General features: G+C 37.1%; 1 long non-coding RNA gene across 1 annotated transcript in view; it reads left to right on the top strand.

Annotated features, from left to right (window-relative positions):
- LOC122423881 overlaps positions 1-13,579 on the top strand; it is a 40,584-nt gene extending 27,005 nt beyond the window's left edge. The window contains exon 3 of the long non-coding RNA XR_006264235.1: positions 13,464-13,579. This is a non-coding gene — a long non-coding RNA (uncharacterized LOC122423881). The remainder of the gene's footprint in view (positions 1-13,463) is intronic.
- Positions 13,580-13,882: the final 303 nt, after the last annotated feature.

The raw sequence follows: 13,882 nt of genomic DNA, 5'->3' as shown, positions 1-13,882 counted from the left end.
CAAAGAGTCGGACATGGCTGAGTGACTGAGCACACATTATTAACACTATTATTGCTCTCATTATTTTTGATATGATTATTTTCTCTTTTAAATTCCCACAGCATTTTGTATTTCTCTCTCTGTGTATATCTATATATACCCTTTTCTCAATTATTTGTATACATATGTTAGCCTCTCTGATCATTTTGTAATTTTCTTGATATTAGGGTTTGAGTCTCAATCTCTCTGTCCTCTAATCAGTCTCCACCACTTCTTGACACAGAATGATTCAATAATTATGTGTTGGAAAAAAGAATTATGTGTTGAGTTTGATAACATGTTTTAAATACCTAGTATATACTTAAGAAATAAGATAAACTATAACTTTCTTTGTAATCAACATCATAGTGAGTAACATGAATGGCTGTGAAAGTTCTTGGTTTTCCTGGTCCTTTCATATTGCAGGATAGTAATGCCCTAGTGATGCTGACATATTCTTTTGGTCTACTAGAGGGCACTCAAGTTGATAAAATTGTCCAAGATTAAAACACTAAAGGGTAAAAATTTATTTTACTGTTCTTTCTGATTCACTTCCACACTTCTTCATATCCAGTGGGTTTATGTTTAAGCCACCTCCTTTGATAGGTCCACAGCATATTTATATCATCACTTGTAATATTATAGATATTAGTATTAATATATTATAGATATAGACCATATGTATATATAATACACTATAGATATATGGTCTATAACATAGACAGATAATCCCATGGCAAGCCTGCTTCATGGCAGGTAGAACGGGAAAAAGTGGAAGCAGTAACAGATTTTATTTTCTTGGACTCCAAAGTCACTGTGGAAGGTGACTGCAGTCACGAAATTAAAAGATACTTGCTCCTTGAAACGAAGGCTATGACAAAGCTAGGTAGCTTACAGAAAAGCAGAGACATCACTTTGCTGACAAAGGTCTGTATAGTCAAAGCTATGGTTTTTCCAGTAGTCATGTATGGACGTGACAGTTGGACCATAGAGAAGGTTGAGCAACTAAGAATTGATGCTTTCGAATTGTGGTGCTGGATAAGACTCTTGAGAGTCCCTTGGACTGCAAGATCAAATCAGTCAGTCCTAAAGGAAATCAACCCTGAAAATTTATTGGAAGGACTGATGCTGAAGCTGCAATACTTTGGCCCCCTGATGTGAAGAACCAACTCCTTGGAAAAGACCCTGATGCTGGGAAGGATCCAGGGCAAGAGGAGAAGGGGTCAACAGAGGATGAGATGGTTGGATGGCATCACCAACTCAATGGTCATGAGTTTGAGCAAACTCTGATAGAGAGAGGACAGAGGAGCCTGGTGTGCTGCAGTTACGGAGTCACAAAGAGCTGGACACAACTTAGCAACCAAACAGCAAACATTACAGACTTACTCATTTATTTTCTACTTCTTGACCCTAGAATATACCTCTGTATTCCTAGCATTTAGAGGAGTATCTGGATTGTGATAAGCATTTAAAAAGTATGATTTTTTAAATTATGAATGAATGAATGAAAATTCTGCATGTATGCTTTTTTGCTATATAAGAAAACTGAAGAATCAGTAGAGTAATTCAAGAGAATGTAATTTTAATTACAAAAAAAGAAGAAGCAATCAAGGTGATCATTACAAAGTCATTTAGATAAATTTTCTAGGTAGTAATACCAACCAGTCCTTATTGGTTTTTAATTTAAATTTTTATTAAAAATTTAATGTAATTAATAAAGTCTGTTGCTCTTTTTTTTTCTGTTCATCAGATTTAGAAATTGAAATAGCATCATGACTTCTGAATTAGTGCCTGTTACCTGCTCAAAATATTTGAATTTAGTGCTGTGATATAAAGGTGAAAATGAAGATGGAAGGATATCTAACTAGAAACTGACACTTGTTTAGCCCTCATGAATTGAGTCACTTATGAGATCCTCTTCAGCACTAGACTACTGGGGAGTAGCTGCAGGATGAATACTTCTAGAGGAGTAAGGAAATAGAAACTTCCTTTAGAAGTACACTCTATTTAGTTGCAAAAACTGCGAAGTCGATAGCAAAGGACAAGTCTACTGACAGAGATAAAGAATTTGGAAGGCTGATGGAATCTATCATAACTCAGTATCCAGGGTGGATAAATATTGTTCATGAAAGAATGAGGGTTTCAAATGTACTTGATCAAAGAAGAATAGATTATGATGTTTTGCTGGTTATAAACTATGCATATCACACACTTTTGCGTTCCTCTAATAGATTTACTGAATAAGCCATATAATTTCTGCCTTGAAATTGAGCCCAGAGTAGAAAAAGGCTCTCCAACAGGGTCAAGCTGCCTTACCATTCCAGTTTTATGATCTAGCAGATACTAACGGTGCTCAAAATGCTGGCAATAAATAAAAACTTATAGGGAGCATCTGGAAGGCCCCAAAAGAAAAATCATAATGGTAAGATACTGGAGTAAAGTTATAATTTCCTTTGATTATAAATGCCCTCTTTTTTTAAAGCAGCTTCTGGCCTCTAGTGGGCTTTTTTAACGATTAATCATGAGACACTTAGCGACTTGAGCTCTTCATCAAGAATGAGATGATAGGGGCTTCCCTGGTGGCTCAGTGGTGAAGAGTCTGTCAGTGCAGAAGACACAGGTTTGATCCCTGATCCAGGAGGATTCCACATCTGCTGAGCAGCTGGGCCCATGTGCCACAACTGTTGAGCCTATGCTCTAGAACTCGAGAGCCACAACTATTGAGCTTATGCGTCGCACCTACTAACACACACACACCTATTGCCCTTGCTCCACAATAAGAAAAGTCACAGCAGTGAGATGTCCATGCCCTGCAGCTGGAGAGTGGCCCCCACTTGCCACAACTAGAGGAAGCACTGGGATTGAATTGAACAGTGAGTGTATATTTTAAAAAAAAGAATGAGATCAGAATGTCAAAGGGCAGATGTGGTGAGGTCTTTTGTTTAGGAGAGATTGGCAGTATATTTCTATTTATGGCACAAAGTTGCTTCACTTTTAAATTTATGCCAAATTATAAACTTTTCTGAGATTTAAATTCAGCATGACTGGTAAAGAACCCGCCTGCCAGTGCAGGAGACATAAGGGACGTGGGTTCAATCCCTGGATCAGGAAGTTCCCCTGGAGGAGGGCATGGCAATCCACTCCAGTATTCTTGCCTAGGAAATCTCATGGACAGAGAAGCCTGTTGGCTACAGTTCATGGGGTCAAAAAGAGTTGGACACAACTGAAGGGACTTAGCATGCATGCATGCATAGAGGTGAAGACAGATGCTGAGTACCAGGAGGAATGACTGGCTAGTGCTGGACCTGGGATTTTTCCCAATAGGATCCATTTCTCACCCTCTCCTCACAGAAAGGCTTGTTTTTGTTGTTCAGTTGCTCAGCTGTGTCCAACTCTTTGTGATCCCATGGACTGCAGCATGCCAAGCTTCCCTGCCCTTCACCAACTCCCAGAGCTTGCTCAAACTCATGTCCATTGAGTCAGTGGTACCATTCACCCGTCTCATCCTCTGTTGTCCCCTTCTCTTTCTGCCTTCAGTCTTTCCCAGCATCAAGGTCTTTTCCAATGAGTTGGCTTTTCACATCAGGTGGCCAAAGTATTGAAGCTTCAGCTCCAGCATCAGCCCTTCCAATGAATATTCAGGGTTGATCTTTAGGACTGACTGATTGTATCTCCTTGCTGTCCAAGGGACTCACAAGAGTCATCTCCAACTCCACAGTTCAAAAGCATCAATTCTTAAGCAGTCAGCTTTCTTTATGGTCCAGCTGTCACATCCATACATGACTACTGGAAAACCATAGCTTTGACTAGATGGACCTTCATCGGCAAAATGATATCTCTGCTTTTTAATATGCTGTCTAGGTTGGTCATAGCTTTTCTTCCAAGGAGCAAGTATCTTTTAATTTCATGGCTGCAGTCACCATCAGCAGTGATTTTGGAGCCCAAGAAAATAAAGTCTGTCACTGTTCCATTGTTTCCCCACCTACTTGCCTTGAAGTGATAGGACTGGATGCCATGATCTTAGTTTTTTGAATGTTATTCCCTGGGAGTCCACATTAACTGGGTTCTAGTTCAGCCAGTGGGTGTCCTTGGCAGGATATTGGTAACTGGAAGGAAAGGAAAGGCAAAGATTTTCTCATTTCTCTCTGCCTACAGTGTTATTTCTGGCAGCAGCTGCCCTTAGCAAGTTCTGCTCTTTCTAGATATTCCCAGTGATGGAGCATTTGCTCATAAAAGTGGTCCCTAAGCTGTGACAACACATTCTCCCTTTGACCTACTAGTAGATTCCTTCTGTTCCTGATCTGTGAATTGTCTTAGCTTTTCCCACTGGGCTTCTCAGCTCTTTCCTCACCTGTGTAATCACTTCACTATATGCTATTTCTTCTGTTGGTTTTCTTGGAGAGACTTCCCATGGATAAAATAGCCATTGACAAAGTATTCTGATACTCAGCAGTGATTTTCACAGTATAACCAGGGAAGATACTTAGATTGAAGGTAGATGTATGAAAAACTGATCAGACATTGCTTAAAACTTACCATTTCTTTTTCTAGAAATGAAACTTATTTCTACAATCTTAGGCAGGGTACAAGATGGAAAGGTGTAGTTATATGATTGTAACCACATGATTCAAGTAGAAAGTGAAAAAGAATATTACAGATACAAGGATTTATACCTGCAAAAGTTAGTCACTTAATTCAAAAACATTCATTCAATTCAAGCACTTCCATTTTCTTTTGTTTATAATGATAGTCAATTTGATTAAAAAGCATTACGTTCTTCATTTTTTGACATAACACAAGCCAAATAACTTTTTGAAATAATATTTGAAATGTTACTTTAGGCTGTATTGGGATTACACAGATAAATAATATACTATAAAACAGCAAGGCACATTATTGCTCTAATGAAGTACCCCATAAAGGAAACACATTTTCTTGATTTTAGATAAAGATTTATGAGTATAAAGTATGTGTATAATTTTATATTGTATCTCCTTCTAGATCAAGTAGAGAAGTAAAGACATAATATCTCTTTTGCCAAAAATCTTCCAGTAACTGGAAGAATATTTGTATTATCCCATGATTCTGCTAGTTTCAAGGTCAGCAGGTTTTTTGTCTCCACTTTATTTTCTTCTTAAATTTGACTGGATCTTTTTGCAGGTGGTGTGGTATACTATATGTGTAAAAATACCATATTTCTTTATTTTTTATGAGTCATGTAGAGTATTAAAACATACTTACCTTCCCACTGATTTAAAAAAATATCCAGAGGGCTGGAAGTGGGGAACAGTTGTCAGAGATGGAGCGAAGCAAAGATTGGGCCTGAAGAAGGAGGGGATGCTGATGAGGTCAGACTAATTGTTGCTTCAGCCCTAACATGTGAAGATGAGTAGAAAGTCTAAGGGAGATAACAGGAAACAAGGCATCCAGAAGAGAACATTTCCAGTTATCAATAGTATTAATTGTACTCTCACTTATGTACAATTAGTAATCATATTGGGCTTCGCAGGTGGCACTAGTGGTTAAAAAAAAAAAACCTGCCTGCCAATGCAGGAGATATAAGAGATGTGGGTTCAATTCCTGGGTCAGGAAGATCCTCTGGAGAGGGAAATGGCAACCCACTCAAATATTCTTGCTTGTAGAATCCCATGGATGGAGGAGCCTGGCGGACTATGGTCCATAGGGTAACAGAAAGCTGAAAATGACTGAAATATCTTAGCACAGCACAGCACAGTAATCATATTAAGAAAGAATTTAAATAAATTTTAAAAATAAGAATGATTTTATTTTTATTTTAAATAATTCTATTTATATGACTTTTAATGTTGCATACTACTTCAGAATTTTACCTATTTATTATTTTTATTGATATATTTAAATTACCTCCTATTCTGAAGGTAGAATTCCCTGCAGTTTGCAAAATGTATGGGAAAAAATAAAAGAAAGTTTATAAAAATGTCAAAGAAACACTCCATTTCAAAATACATTGATTTAATGTGTTTTTTTTCCCTTTTTCTTTTTTTGCACTGCATGACTTGTGGGATCTTATTTCCCTGACCAGGGATCAAATCTGGGCCCTGGCAGTGAAAATGCTGAGTCCTAATCACTGGACCACCAGGGAATTCCCCAAAATATCCTGATTCAGGAAATATATAGGAACTAAGTTCAAAGCCAGTCTTTAGGAAGTGGCCAAGATGGTGGAATAGGAACACCGTGAACTCACCACCTCCCATAGATACCAAAATAGCAACTATCTCCAGAGCAACTATCTGTGAGAATGACATTAAGACTAGCAGAAAAGATTTTCCACAACTAAAGTCATAACAAAATGGGTAGGAGATGTGAAAACTTAATACAGTCAGGACCCTCACACCCATGTTGGACCACAAATAAGAGAAATGTTATAATCGTCCAAGCCCCACATGGGTTCCCCAGCGCAGGGAGCCTGCACTGGGAAGACAAACTCCCAGAACTTCTGAATTTGCAAACCAGTAGGACTTATGTTCAGGAGAGCTGGAGGGCTATAAGAAACCAAGACTTCGTTCTTAAAGGGCACATGCAAAATCTCACACAGTTCAATTCTCTGTGCAGGGCAGTAGTTTGAAAAAAGTCTGGGTCAGCCCTGACAAAGGAACAAGACATAAATTCAGTAAGAGAACTAAATGAAGTGGAGATAATAAGCAAGCCTAGAAAAGAATTCAAGGTCACAATCAGAAAGATGCTCATCAAACTGAGAAAAGAATGGATGAATATGGTGAAAATTTCAACAAAGAGAAAATATGAAGAACCAAACGGAGCTGAAGAATACAATATCTAAAATTAAAAATTACACTGGAATGAATTAACAGTAAATTAAATGATACAAAGGAATAAATAAATGATCTGGAGTACAGAGTAGTGTAAATCACCCAAGCTAAACAGAAAAGAGAATTTTAAATAGTGTGGACAGTTTTGAAAAACTTTTGGGACAACACCTAGCATACTAACATTTGCATTAAGGGGATCCCAGAGGAGAAAAGAGAGAACAAACAAACCCAAAATATCTCAAGTAAAAAAGTCCAACTTATATCAAAAAACCCTTAAAAGAACAAACAAAATCCAAGGTTAATAAAAGGAAAGATATAATAAAGATCAGAGTGGAAACAAATGAAATAGAGACTAAAAAACAATAAAGACATTAATAAAACTAAGAGTTGGCTCTTTGAAAAGATAAACAAAATGGATAAAACTGTAGCCAGTTTAAAAAAGAGATAGAAAGTGCCCAAATAAATAAAATCAGAAATGAAAGAAAAAACTAGAACCAACACCACAGAAATAGCAAGGATTATAAGAGATTGGTATGAACAACTATATACCAATAAAATTAACAACATGGCAAATGAAAAAAATTTTTATAAATGTACAGTTTCCCAAGAATGAATCAGGAAGGAATAGAAAATATGAACAGATCAATTACCAGTAATAAAATTGAACTAATAATTTTTTAAAATTCCAACAAAATCCAAAACCAAACAGATTCACAGGTAAATTCTACAAAAGATTTAATGAAGAACTAATACCTATCCTTCTCAAACTGTTCCAAAAACTGAAGGCACAGGAGCTTTCCAAAATTCACTCTGCAAGGCCAACAGCACCCTGATAGCAAAACCAGAATAAGAAACCACAAAAAACAGAAATGTATAGGCCAATATAGTTGATGACTGTAGATGCAAAAATCCTCAACAAAATATTAGCAAATCAAATTCAAAAATACATTAAAAGGATCATACACCATGATCAAGTAGGAATTATCTGGGGCATGAAAGAATGATTTGATATCTGCAAATCAATCAGTGTATTAATTGGATTAATAAACTAAAGGATAAAAATCAGATGATCAGCTCAATGGATGTGGAAAATCTTTTGACCAAATTCAACATCCATTTATTAAAATAATTCTCAACAAAGTGGGTATAGAGGGAACATACCTCAACATAATAAACACAGCATATATATATATAGGCTTCTCTGGTGGCTCAGAAGGTAAAGCGTCTGCCTGCAATGTGGGAGACCTGGGTTCGAGCCCTTGGTTGGGAAGATCCCCTGGAGAAGGAAATGGCAACCCACTTCAGTACTCTTGCCTGAAAAATCCCATGGACGGAGGAGCCTGGTAGGCTACAGTCCACGGGGTCACAAAGAGTCAGACGTGACTGAATGACTTCTCTCTATATATATAGAGAGAGAAAAACTTTCACTCTATATATACATAGATTCACAAAAGTGAATCTGTACTGAATAGATTTCACAAAAGTGAAAGTTGCTCAGTTGTGCCTGACTCTTTGTGACCTCATGAACCTGCTGGGCTCCTCTGTCCATGGAACTCTCCAGGCAAGAATACTGGAATGGGTAGCCGTGCCCTTCTTCAGGGGATCTTCCCAACCCAGGGATCGAATCCAGGTCTCCTGCATTGCAGGTAGATTCTTCACCATCTGAGCCACCAGAGAAACCCAAGAATACTGGAGTGGGAGCCTGTCCTTTTTCCAGGGGATCTTCCCAACCCAGGGATCAAACCGAGGTCTGCTGCTGCAGACAGATTCTCTACCAGAATCTGGGAAACCCATATATATGGCAAACACACAGGAACATCATACTCAATGGTGAAGAGATGAAAGCTTTTCCTCTAAGATCAGGAAGGATGCCCACTCTCACCTACCAGGGAAACCCATATGTATGGCAAACACACAGGAACATCATACTCAATGGTGAAGAGATGAAAGCTTTTCCTCTAAGATCAGGAAGGATGCCCACTCTCACCTACCAGGGAAACCCATATGTATGGGAAACACACAAAAACGTCATACTCAATGGTGAAGAGATGAAAGCTTTTCCTCTAAGATCAGGAAGGATGCCCCCTCTCACCACTTTTATTCAAGTTAGTATTGGAAGTTTTAACCATAGAAATCATACAAGAAAAAATTATATATTAGAAATCTACAATCTGGAATGTAGATTAGAAAGTAAGAAACAAAAATGTCACTGTTTACAGAAAGCATGATACTAAGTACAGAAAACCCTCTAAATTCCACCCAAAAAACTATTAGAACTAATAAATGAATTCAGTAAAGTTGCAGGATACAAAATTAATATACAGATATCTGTTGCATTTCTATACACTAACAACAAATTATCAGAAAGAGCAATTAAGAAAGTCATCACATTAATACTGCCTCAAAATAATAAAATATCTAGGAATAAATCTAACCAAAGAAATAAAAGGCTTTTGCTCTGAAAACTATGAGCAACACAAATAAATGGAAAGATGTCCCATACTTGTTAACTGGAATAATCAATATTGTTAAAATGACAATACTATCCAAGGCAATCTACAAATTCAGTGCAATTCATATCCAAAGGCCAAAGCTATTTTTCAAAGAACTAGAAAAAATTATTCTAAAATTTGTATGAAACCACAAAAGACTCTAAATAGCCAAAGAAATCTTGAAAGAAGAATAAAGCTGGAGGTGTCAGTTCCCTGAATACCAACTCTAATACAAAGCTACAATAATCAAAATAGTATGATGCTAGCACAAAAATAGATACATGAGTAAGTGGAACAGAATAGAGAGACTAGAAATAAGCCTGTACTTATATTGTCAGTTAGTCTACAACAAAAGAGGCCAAAATATACAACGGGGAAAGTACAGCCTCTTCAAAAAGAGGGGAAAACTAGATAGCCACATGTAAAAGAAGCAAATTGGACTTCTTTCTCACACTATTTACAAAAATAAAATGGAGTGAAAACTTTAAAGAAAGACCTGAAATCATAGAACTCTTAGAAGAAAATGTAGGCATTACTTTCTTTTATGTTGGTCTTAGGGGTATATTTTTGGATCTGTGTCCTCAGGCAAGGGAAACGAAAGCAAAAATAAATAGAATGACATCAAACTAAAAAACTTGTGCAGAGCAAGAGAAGCTATCAACAAGGAGTAAAGGCAGCCTACTGAATGGGAGAAATATTTACAAACAATATATCTGGTAAGGGGTTACTATTCAAAAATGCAAAGAGTTAATACAATTAAACATCAGAAAAACAACCAACCAGATTTAAAAAACTGGCAAAGGACCTCATGAGACGTATTTTGAAAGAAGACATATACATTACCAAAAGGCACATGAAAAGGTGCTCAGCATTACTAATCATCAAAGAAATGCAAATTAAAACTACACTGAAGTACCACCTCACACCTCTCAGAATGACTGCCATTAAAATATGACAAAGAACAAATGCTGGTGAAGATGCAGAGAAAGGGAACCCTTGTGTGGTGTTGGTAAGATTATAAATTGGTGCAGCCAGTGTGGAAATCACTAGTAATGTTCTTTAAAAATATTAAAAACTAGAACTTCCATCAGATCCATCAACTTTACTTTTGCATGTTTACCCAAAGAAAAGAAAAACACTAACTTGAAAAGATACATGCACATCAGTGTTCACTGTGGCACTATTTACAATAGCCAAAATACAGTAGCAGTATGTGTGCACTGTAAATGAATGGATAAAGAAAATATCAGTTCAGTTCAGTCACTCAGTCGTGTCCGGCTCTTTGCAACCCCATGGACTGCAGCATGCCAGGTCTCCCTGCCCATCACCAACTCCCGGAGTTGACTCAAACTCATGTCCGTTGAGTCGATGATGCCATCCAACCGTCTCATCCTCTGTCATCCCCTTCTCATCCCACCTTCAATCTTTCCCAGCATCAGGGTCTTTTCCAGTGAGTCAGTTCTTCACATCAGGTGGCCAAAGGATTGGAGCTTAATCTTCAACATCATTCCTTCCAATGAATATTCAGGACAGAGTTCCTTTAGGATGGACTGGTTGGATCTCCTTGCAGTCCAGGGGACTCTCGAGTCTTCTCCAACACCACAGTTCAAAAGCATCAATTCTTTGGTGCTCAACTTTCTTTATAGTCCGACTCTCACATCCATACATGACTACTGGGAAAACCATAGCCTTGACTAGATGGACCTTTGTTGGCAAAGTAATGTCTCTGCTTTTTAATGTGCTATCTAGATTGGTCATAACTTTTCTTCCAAGGAGCAAGCGTCTTTTAATTTCATGGCTGCAGTCACCAGCTGCAGTGATTTTGGAACCCAAGAAAATAAAGTCAGCTACTGTTCCCATTGTTTCCCCATCTATTTGCCATGAAGTGATGGGACTGGATGCCATGATCTTAGTTTTCTGGATGTTGAGCTTTAAGCCAACTTTTTCACTCATCTCTTTTAGAATTTTCCACAGTTTCTTGTGAAAAGAATATATGGTATATGTAAAGAATGGAATACCACTCAGCCATAAAAAATAGATAAATTCTTGCCATTTGCAACAATGTGGATGGATCTAGAGAATGTGATGCTAAATTGAAATAGGTCAGACTGAGAAAGATGAACATATGATCTCATATATGGAGTATGTAGAATAAAACAGACTTATAGAGAACAAGTAGATAGTCACAAGAGGGGAAGGAGGTAGGGGTTTGGAAGACATAGGTGAAGAGAATTAAGAGGTACAAATCTCAAGTATTAACATAAATAAGCCATGAGCAAGTAACATACAACATAAAGAATAAGGTCAACATAACTGTTTGGGGCCAAATGGTTACTAGACTTATGGTGATCATTCTGCAAATTATGTAAATGTCAAATTACTATCTATGATACCTGAAATGAATGTAATGTTGTATATCAGTTATGTTTGAATATATTTTTTAAACATTCTCTAGAACAAAAACAAGGAAAACAAGGAAAATTTCTTAGTATCAGTACAAAATTTTCTTGTCCCTATTAGAAAGACACTTCTAGTAGAGTAGAGACTGTGGCCATACACACAGCTTTGTGATGTTAACGTTTAGAGAATGCCAAGAAATAGTTTAAAAGTCTCTTGGGTTTCCTTTTCATAAATCTTTAGTCTCTGCCATACCTTAATGATATTGATTTTTCTAATTACAAATTAATACAGGGACTTCCAATTCAATATGGTTGATTAAATGCTGTTTCTTTAAATTACCTTCCAAAAGTGTAAATAAATAAAAATCTTTAAAACTTCAAGGAGGAGACCCAGGGGAAGACAACAGTAGATGAGAGAGGTCAACAAAGTTTTGGGAAGTGAAAGTAGAAGAGAGCTAAGTGCTAAGAAGACCAGAGGAAACTAAGACTTTTGTGCTTACAGGAGGGAAAGTGAGGGGAAGGAAAACAATGTTCCTTGTAGAATGCTGGAAAGCACTAAGTGTTTTCAACAAAAAGCAAGAGTCCTAACAGTGTGTAACCAGAGAAATGGCTGAGAGTTTATATTAAAAACATTTGGGCATTTTGCTAAATCTTGACTACTTCTCTGTCATCAGCCTTCTCAAGCACTACCCTCCACCTAGACAGTCTGCCCAGCCTCACATCCTATTCTCCAAAGCCTTGGAACCAGAGTTTCAGAATTAGACACATGAGTCTTAGAGAGGGGGAAGGGCTGATTTGTAAACTAAAGAGAAACTGATATGATGAACCACGCTTTAAGGTTCTCCAAACAAAATTTGAACTCTTGTTCTGATCAGTGTGGAGCAGGATTTCTTAGAAGAGTGCTAAGTTAGATTATGTGTAGGTTGCCACAAGAATTGGGAGAACATTACTGGCATTTAATGAGTAGGAGACTCAGATTCCAGACATCTCACATATAAAACTCCCTCACAGTGAAGAATTATCCCACATCTCTGAAGATTTTCTGATTGCTCGGTAGGCAACACATATGCAAAAAAAAAAAAAGTTTTAAACCATGTGAATCTATAGTCTTAACTGCATTTTGCATATAAGTGATATCTTCTCTTATCTTTATATTTTACATATAGAGACAGGTATTTTGGCATGGCCTGAACATAGACTGAATTTTTCAGGGATGCCATTATAAATTGAAGCAAGCCAGCACATTGTTTGGTTTGTAGTTTAACCAAGAGTTCTTCACCATTTCCTAAAATCACATTGCAAAGAACAGTGCTGCTTATGGTGCTTAAGATGTCAGTACTGTACATCAAGACAGCTGTATCAGTCTGTATTTATAGCTGTCACCTTTAGAGATTCTACAAGTATGTGCAAACAGCTGACTACCTCATTATGTGCACAGTGAAGTGTAGAGTACCTATGCCTGATGGTTTACACATTGAAATACATATTTTATTAGGGTGACTTTCTGCTGTTTCTTTTTTACATTATAGTTATGGCATGGCAGTGTTATTGGTAAAATCACATGTGTTGATAGGTTACATTCTGCTATTTTCATTTCAGGGTAGTAAAAGCAGATTTCTAAAGTATGTGGTTTAAAAAAAAAAAAAGTCATTGCATTTAATAGGGTTGATATCCTCAGCCCTGGGAGGAAGTCACTAATTGAAGATTATTTCCCCCAAAACAGTATCTAATCAGGATTTCATTCTTAGATGTGGACTGTCAATCAACTGTTATCAGATGCTTGAAGAAAATCTCTAACATAGGGAGACTCCAACAAAACAAGCTAGAACCGAAAAAGAAAACCTGTAAAAAAAAAAAAAAAAAACCATAAATAAAAAAGACAAAAAAAGCAAGGTAAGTTTTTGAAGAGAGAGTGTGTGTGTGTATATGTGTTTGTGTGTCTGTGTGCGCACAAACAGTCCTTAAACTGTGTGGTCTGGAGGCCCAGGGGATTCCCCCACAGCCTCTTTAGGAGATCTGCAAGGTCAAAATTATTTTCATAATAATAGTATAAGACTTTATTTTCCTTACTCACTTTCATACTCTCATAAGTGTATGCAGGAGTTTTTCAGAGTTTACACAATATGTAATATCACAACAAATTGAATAGAGAAGCAGCTATGAGGAT

The sequence above is a fragment of the Cervus canadensis genome, chromosome 21 (genome assembly GCF_019320065.1).
Source record: "Cervus canadensis isolate Bull #8, Minnesota chromosome 21, ASM1932006v1, whole genome shotgun sequence".
NCBI classification, from domain to species: Eukaryota; Metazoa; Chordata; class Mammalia; order Artiodactyla; family Cervidae; genus Cervus; species Cervus canadensis.
Note: the sequence above shows the minus strand (reverse complement) of the source record. Positions and strands in the feature narration are given on the sequence as shown.